Below are 8,962 nucleotides of genomic sequence, written 5' to 3'. Positions count from 1 at the left end.
GCTTCCCCATCATAGAATTTCCCACACCTTGGTTGGGAGCCCTCAATTCCTCTAGCCAGTGTAGTAACCAAAGAAAAGTGTTGGTGAATAGCAGTGCTGCCACTTCATGGCCCTTTCCCTTTGGGTGCATTGCTTAATAGGGTTATAATAGAGGGACACTTACTTTCTTTAGCTAAAAGGGATTGCATTACCACGCTTTTTTTCTTGTCTAATATATTGACCAATATACCATTTTATGACCTCCATTGGCTCTTCATCTTTATAAGACAGTATGTTCTCCACCTACAGGAAATTGGGAAGTGAAGAGAAGAATCCTCCATAGCATGCCATAGGCCTTGGTGGCTGCAGACCATCTATGCTTTCTCTAGCATAGTGTAAATGAGGTGAGTGGTGTCCTGTGCATATTTAAGGGTAAAAGTTTTTCTCTTCTTTAAAGATACCTATTGTCATAACTAAGGCCCAGTCTTATAAATGAAAAAGCTCCAGTGTTTCTGTAAAAAACAAAACACAAAACTAGATCAGTGAGAAACATACGCAAGGACGCTATACTTTGAACAATAATTTTTTTTAAAAAAAATTGCAGGCAGGGCAGGATTAAGGCATAAGCACCCATGCCTAGAGTCCTCGCTCCTTGAGTCATGTGATTACATCAGAATCTAAGCTTTCCTCTGAAAAAGTAAATTTCTACCACTCATGGTTGCAAATAAAAGGGCTCATCTACATGGGAAAGTTATATTGATATAACTGGTTAAACTTTCCTATGTAAGAAAGCGCTGAGTATATTCAAAGCAGCAATATCTGCCTGAATCTGCAGACAGCCTGAAACAATATCTCTGAGAGGTGTGAACTGTCCTGTATCTCAAAATGTACTGCTCCAGCGGACCTTGCTAATACCCCCCCAATAAAGTACTCTGTGGAGGAGAAGAGTGCAGTGGGCTCAGCCCACTCAAGCAGATATACCTTAACTGTTGAGTTAAGTATTAGTGGGGAGGAGGCAGCTGCTATCCCCACCTTTCTGGGGCCCCTATTTTTCCTGAGGAAGACACTGCCACCCTGGCAGAGTTAGGGGACCTCCCTGCCACTGGAATGCCATGTGTGGGGTGGCTCATTGTGTGGGTGCAGGGCTGTAAGTGTAAAACCAAGAAGGGCCCTTTGTCATGGTGTTACTAGGACTCATTTTACCTTAATGAGTGGATACAATTTAACTCTTAATTATTCAGAGATGCATAGCTTTTTTGTCCAAAATGGATCAGTGTGACATCTGGTCTGATCTCCTGCATAACACTGGCCACAGAACTTAAACCAGTGATTCCTACATTCAGCATGTTGAATTCTAGATAAGTTAGAGCATATTTTTGAAAGACATCCAGTGAGATTTAAAGATTTCAAGTGATAGAGAATCTACCACTTATTGTTCGCTGAAGATGTACATCACAACAGATCACCACTCACCCTCCTCACCACAGGTTTGAAGATTCTGTAATTTTCAAATCTCTATAATTACATTTCTTTTTATTTGTATGTTAGAGATTTTATCTTCCTCTTTGAAAGGATTTGGTAGTTGAAGTACATCTGTGGCATGGGTTAGGATGAAACTGTCTGCTTGAACAAGTAATTTTGACAATATTTAAGCTACGTGGTTTTTCCTCCATTATATTCAGTGGTGTAAGCGTGGATGGTGGTTTTTTGTGATATCTAGCTACAGACAAAAACAATTACAGGTAATTAATTCTTATTCTTTCTGATAAATGTATTGACTTTGTTTATCTCAAGAGCATTAAAGTGTTAATTCAACTGTAATGTCAGCAGAAAGGTTGCAATGTCATAGAATCATAGAATGATGGAAGATTAGGGTTGGAAGAGACCTCAGGAGGTCATCTAGTCCAACCGCCTACTCAAAGCAGGACCAACACCAACTAAATCATCCAACCAGCGCTCTGTCAAGCCAGGCCTTAAAAACCTCTAAGGATGAAGATTTCACCACCTCCTTAGGTAACCAATTCCAGTGCATTACCACCCTCAAAGCCAGTGCTCCACGTGAGGCTTGAACTCACAACCTCAGCACATCTGTCCAGGTACTCCTTCTCCATTGAACTGCAACGCTTCTGTACTAAAGAATCCTGCTCTTCTATAATGAATCCTCAGTCATAAATAGATAACTTGTTAGAGACACAAGTGCTACTTCATTATTGTGACTAAATACGAAAAAATATACTCTAAGGAAAAATCCTACATTGAAAGGAGATGAGTTGAACAAAATGACCTAATACAGGTTTTTCCATCTGCTGTTTCTATAATTATCATATTTAATAAGCTACTTCTGCAGTTGCATCACAATAACTTTTTCTACAACTATTTTTTTCAAAGGAAAGGTTTAAGAAGAAAGATCAGAGATCAAACAGGATTTTTGGATGGTGTATGGTTACATGTTTGGAGTGTAAATTTTTAGGGGCAATTAGAGCACCATCAGTTAAGGTCCACTCTCACCCTTTTTCTGGGATTTGACTTTATTGGTAACTCAAAAACAGTAATACAACATTAATCTCAGCCTAAGCTTCCTCTCTCAGTGTGGTTGTCATTAGGATTTCCCACCCTGTCCAACCTCCGTAGTTGTACATACATTTCTTGCATCCCAGGTAAAGTTAACAAACCACCTGTGCTATAATGAATCTGCAAAACATCAGAAGCTTTATGCAGAGTTCTAACACCACTGAGAGAGTGGATCAAGAGAAGAAGGCCCAGCCACCCTCTTGCAATGTAGTAACTATCACTATTACTAATATTAATGCCCCTTGGCATTTAAGAACTATCCAGGAAAAATTTAGTTTCTACCCTAATGGAGAATAACACAGGAATTAACCTGCACTATTCAGTTTGAATACTTCTAGTTGTATTCATCCCAAGTAGGCAGAGAGTCACAACAGACGACAACATCATTTCTGTAATTAAATTGTGGCGGATAGTCCATCAATCTTCAATAAGAAAAAAAGTTTAAGTTTGCTGCTCATCTTTTCCACACAGGGCAGACACACTATAGATATAAAAGCCTAAGCAACCATAAGTGGAAGTTTATTTCCAGAAGCCATGATTCTGGAAGGTGCTGAAATGACATAGAATTCAAGACTTTGGAATAGTACAAAATCAGGCCTCCTGGAAATAATGGCAACTCATATTGAAGTCTGCATCAAAACTCAGTGGAAGACATGTAAAAATGTAAGTTGCAGTTAGGTAACCGATAAAGCAGTGTGTTCTGCACCAATGTGGCATTCAGTAGGTATGCAAAACAATACCATCCCTCTCCAATTAGTTGGTTTTCCTTGTACCCACACTTTCTGCCATCTCATCAGGCAAGTTTGCACATCCATTGAATACCGTCTTTGTTGTTGTTGTGCTGCATTACCAACTATACACATTTTCCAATATACTTGGTTGATTATGTAACTTACCCCACCATGGATACCACTGAATTTGGCCAGATATGTTATCTTTGGACTGTTCTGTCAGACTCTAGATGGGAAGGCCTTTGTTAATGCCCTACCTTTTTCTTCTGTTACTTTGACTGAATAAGTCAAATTTCAATCATGGCAACTATTGTGAGTCAAGAACTGAGTGGTGATGAGAGTCTACTACATTGGTCCACAAACCTGTATAATCATTAAATGCCATATCTGCTCTCCAGCTACATGTAGCCTATTCTTCAGGAAAAAAAATCTTAAAATCTGACAGGATTCTAAATGTACAGTATCGAACAGTTCCAGTAGTCGTGGGAACCCAGTCTTCAGTCCCTGCAGTGAAATGGCTAAAGTATTTGAAATCACTGCCAAAGTATTTGAAATGTGAAGCACCACATGTTGCAGAATGGGAGCCTTAGATTCGGCATGAACCAGTTGTCAACTAAGATTGAGCCTTCTTTTTTTAAACTAAATTTGAATACCATGGAAGGAGAGAGGACCTATGTGCAGTGGGCTAATTTCAAAGTTCAAATTCTCTTAGGACACAATTGAAAATGAATTTGATGTTTTAATCCTATTCCTCAGTTTATGTACATCACAAGGGAATAGACTGTGTGTTCTTTTTTAGTATTCTATATCTTTGAAATAGGCAATGTGTAGCTGAACTGTCCCAGGAGCAGTCCTTCTCTGTTCCACCTTGTTCCAGGGGGAAGTAATGTGCATTTTGCCTGTATAGATTGCTGAGCTCCCCCTACATCAGCTCAATTTCACTGGCACAGGACTCCACTTATTTCAATCGGGACTCCACTTATTCTACCTCCCACTGTCCACTCACTTGCTCACAGTTGGGAGAGGTGACCCTGAGGAGCCTGATCTGTGCTGCGCACCCTGAGTGACAATTCAGGGGGAGGAAAAGGTGTTTACTCCCAATTACATCCCTACATGGTATGGCTTGGTCCAAAGTTGCTACACAATACCACGTGTAATCTCTGCTCTACTAACCCAACAGGTTAGGATTGAGGTACAATGACAAAGAGAGGCTCGTAGCCATGTCTTGTGATAGGGTTTGCTCAAATCTCTATTATAAATCCTTCATTTTTGAGCTCCAAATTTACTCACAATTTTTTAACAAAGAAAACATTAGAGCACTGCCAAGGATTGCATTTCAAAAGTCTAAGTACAAATGTTTAAAATCATGCAACCCCTCAGTCTACTCCCAGTGGAGAATTATTTTGTTTTCCATATAGAATCATAGAATATCAGGGTTGGAAGGGACCTCAGGAGGTCATCTAGTCTAACCCCCTGCTCAAAGCAGGACCAATCCCCAACTAAATCATCCCAGCCTGGGCTTTGTCAAGCCTGACCTTAAAAACTTCCAAGGAAGGAGATTCCACCACCTCCCTAGGTAACGCATTCCAGTGTTTCACCACCCTCCTAGTGAAAAAGTTTTTCTTAATATCCAACCTAAATCTCCCCCACTGCAACGTGAGACCATTACTCCTTGTTCTGTCATCTGCTACCACTGAGAACAGACTAGATCCATCCTCTTTGGAACCCCCTTTCAGGTAGTTGAAAGCAGCTATCAAATCCCCCCTCATTCTTCTCTTCTGCAGACTAAACAATCCCAGTTCCCTCAGCCTCTCCTCATAAGTCATGTGTTCCAGTCCCCTAATCATTTTTGTTGCCCTCTGCTGGACTCTTTCCATTTTTTTCACATCCTTCTTGTAGTGTGGGGCCCCAAACTGGACACAGTACTCCAGATGAGGCCTCACCAATGTCGAATAGAGGGGAACGATCACCTCCCTCGATCTGCTGGCAATGCCCCTACACATACATCCCAAAATGCCATTGGCCTTCTTGGCAACAAGGGCACACTGTTATCTCATATCCAGCTTCTTGTCCACTGTAACCCCTAGGTCCTTTTCTGCAGAACTGCTGCCAAGCCATTCGGTCCCTAGTCTGTAGCGGTGCATGGGATTCTTCCGTCCTAAGTGCAGGACTCTGCACTTGTCCTTGTTGAACCTCATCAGATTTCTTTTGGCCCAAACCTCTAATTTGTCTAGGTCCCTCTGTATCCTATCCCTACCCTCCAGCGTATCTACCTCTCCTCCCAGTTTAGTGTCATCTGCAAACCTGCTGAGGGTGCAATCCACACCATCCTCCAGATCATTTATGAAGATACCGAACAAAACCGGCCCGAGGACCGACCCTTGGGGCACTCCACTTGATACTGGCTGCCAACTAGACATGGAGCCATTGATCACTACCCTTTGAGCCCGACAATCTAGCCAACTTTCTATCCACCTTATAGTCCATTCATCCAGCCCATACTTCTTTAACTTGCTGGCAAGAATACTGTGGGAGACCATGTCAAAAGCTTTGCTAAAGTCAAGGAATAACACGTCCACCGCTTTCCCCTCATCCACAGAGCCAGTTATCTCGTCATAGAAGGCAATTAGATTAGTCAGGCATGACTTGCCCTTGCTGAATCCATGCTGACTGTTCCTGATCACTTTCCTCTCCTCTAAGTGCTTCAGAATTGATTCCTTGAGGACCTGCTCAGTTGGTGTTCTTTGTCTCTTTTTAGGCAGGACACTTCCTGCCTAAATATATTTACAATAACGTTTGACACAGCAAGTAGAGAAGTAAGTATATTCTATGTTAAACTAATTTCCCTTTTACATTTTAAAAATTTGTATTTGTAACCATTTTCCAGCCTAGCAAATCACTGTATTTGTGTCAACACCAGGCTGACATATATTATCTCCTTTGTCAGTACCTCAGGTATTCATAAATTGTCAGATACTAAGCCCTCTTTTTAAATTTCACATAATTACGAAAGCAACTAGAAATAAATTGTGTGGTTTAATAATACATGATAATGTTTTAAAGATCTTTAAATAAATAAGTAAATTGCTTCTGCAGCATTAGTGTAATCTATTATATAGTATTAATATGCATAACAGATAGCTCTCAGAAGAGTAAGAGGATATTATTTTGATTTGATTTTAATTAGATATATATTGTTTCTTCCATTATATATTACCCTCACTAATATTGTAAGAGGCTTTTATGCATATTTAGAGATTTATTGCACTCAATACTTTTAAGCATCATTGGTGTCATACTAGTATTTTGAACAATGTTCATAAAGCCATCCTAATTTTTGGAGGAAATTTGTGTTGGTTTTAAAAATGAATAAATTGTATTCCCTGTTGAAGAAAGCCATGGTTTAAGTGTGTACTGTCATTTGAAAAATATGAGTAAGTATATTGTTCTTAAAGAGCTGCAGATGGTTTGGTATTAAAACCATTTCTTTATATGGCTAATATGAATTACTAATTCTATTATAGCCAACTAGATTGTAAGGACCAATACTTTCTTTCACTTATTCTTCATATAAGCTTTAATATAGTGATCTGATGTACAATATGTTTCTTAATGAAGAATTTTATTACTATCTAGATCTTTTTTAAATGATTTTCGTCTTCAGGACATAAGGCTCAATTCTGCACCATTGAAATCACTGGGAGTTTAGCCATTAACTTCAATAGCAGTTGGATCAGACCTAAATTCTCCACCTCTAGGAGTGAGAGGGACAGTGGACAAATTTGATAGGTGGCCCTTTCAAGAGTCTGCCAGCAAGGATACCAATAGTGGTGTTTCTGTTATCTGAATACATAGCCATTAGGCACTGTACTGAGATTACCAATTCCTTTTACATAGGCTCCAAATATCGAGCAGATGGTCATGACTTTTGGTCACTACTGACCTGAGCTTGATTCAAACTGATGATATAAAGGGAACTGGCTTGACATCCTGTTCCCAGTCGCTGAGCCATCCAGTCCCCTAGTATTCTAGATTTTATGTTCTGTTGAACTGTGCTAAAATACTTCTATGCTTTGACATTCTTTGTTTTCTAAATGCTATGAACTAGCTTTAAAGAAAAACATAATAAAATATATAAAAAGTAAAAAGAATACAGGATTTAAACTGAAACATAACAAGCTGTAAACTTTCCATTCGTATAAAATAAACCTGATTTCAATTAAAACAACCTCTGGAGGTAGACTAATGTATGTTATAATAAACGGGTAAATGTAAGGCGTGGGAAAAGTTCAGACATTCCTTCCAGCATATTGAATCAATTAATAGCATGTACAAGGAAACCCTGATTATTTGAAGGAGTGGAGAAAAATGACTTGATTCTTTACAACTAGTACAGACTATTATTAGTATTCCAGATAGAGTGTGTTCTAGGGAGTCCATCATAAGCTTTGATCTGTCTGCATCCACAGCTGGAAACTTTGCACCAGGCTCTGGAAGCAGCACGAACTGACAACAGTCACCTCCATGAGGAAAGTGAGTTAGTGGTTGCAAATGTTAATCAGTGGATCAAAGAACAAAAGTGAGTAAAATTGGGCCTTTTTTAAAAATCTGATTTCATTTCCTATGGACCCAAACAGTTAAAGCATTCATAAGAACACTCTTCTCAACTTACTCTTATACCTTTTATCTGGAGCTGTGCAATAGTTCTTTATATGTGTGCTACCATTTTTTTTTTCATCATGACTTTTATGTGCTTGAGAATTAACATAAATGGTCAAAATAACAAATAAATTATCTGTAAAACAGACCCCCCAATTTTCAGTGTTGTTAATAACAAATGACAAAGTATAATAGAAATATGTAGATAAGAAAAATGTATATATTCTTAGATTTTAGGAGTTTCTCACAGATTTTGCTTATCTCCAGAATTGAAGCTTTCATTATTTTTAAAGTGAATTGTCTATCCCTTATGCTTCTGAAGTTAGCTTTGACAATGCAAACTGATGTACTGTTGTCTTAAGTCTGCAAACAAATGAAAAAATGGTATAAAGTAGAAGTATAAACTTCACACATCAGCTTCATAGATATTTATGTAGCTGTATTTCTGAATATGTATAACAGTTTAAAATTAGACTGAGTATTCTTTAGATTATTTGAATAATGTAAATATTTGCCACTGTCTTCAAACGTAAATTTAAAAGGCATCTGTAGTGCATGCTTGTCAGGTATAATATGCAGTGTTGTTGTAGCCTTATCAGACACAGGATATTAGAGAGACAAGGTGGGTGTATAATATCTTTTATTGGACCCACATCTGTTAGTGAGAGAGACAAGCTTTCAAGCAACTTAGAACTCATCTTATGGTTGGGAAGAGTACTCAGTGTGGAACAACTAAATAACTAAATAATTAAATAGCTAAATAATGGGTCACTTCACCTTGAACGGTCCCTTAGAATATGTGCTAACTATTTATGCTAAACTATCTGTTGGATCTTGTATTTAGCTGACACTCTGGCCAAATCTACACTTAGTGGGGATCGACGCTGCTGCGATCAATTCAGCGGGGGTCGAATTAGCGGACAGACCGCAGAGTGCTCTCCCATTGACACAGTGTGGTGTAGACACTGCAGTAAGTCGAGCTCAGCTATGTAGCTGGAGTAGCGTAACTTAGGTCAACTTAC

At 39.0% G+C, this 8,962-nt stretch overlaps 1 long non-coding RNA gene across 1 annotated transcript; it reads left to right on the top strand.

Moving 5' to 3' along the window:
- The first annotated feature begins 286 nt into the window (after positions 1-286).
- Positions 287-7,860, top strand: LOC122464447. Its single transcript, XR_006288477.1, has 3 exons — positions 287-383; positions 3,022-3,213; positions 7,751-7,860. It is a non-coding gene; the product is annotated as an uncharacterized LOC122464447 (long non-coding RNA).
- The last annotated feature ends 1,102 nt before the right edge of the window (positions 7,861-8,962 follow it).

Source organism: Chelonia mydas, chromosome 2, assembly GCF_015237465.2.
Source record: "Chelonia mydas isolate rCheMyd1 chromosome 2, rCheMyd1.pri.v2, whole genome shotgun sequence".
In the NCBI taxonomy this organism is placed as follows: domain Eukaryota; kingdom Metazoa; phylum Chordata; order Testudines; family Cheloniidae; genus Chelonia; species Chelonia mydas.
Note: the sequence above shows the minus strand (reverse complement) of the source record. Positions and strands in the feature narration are given on the sequence as shown.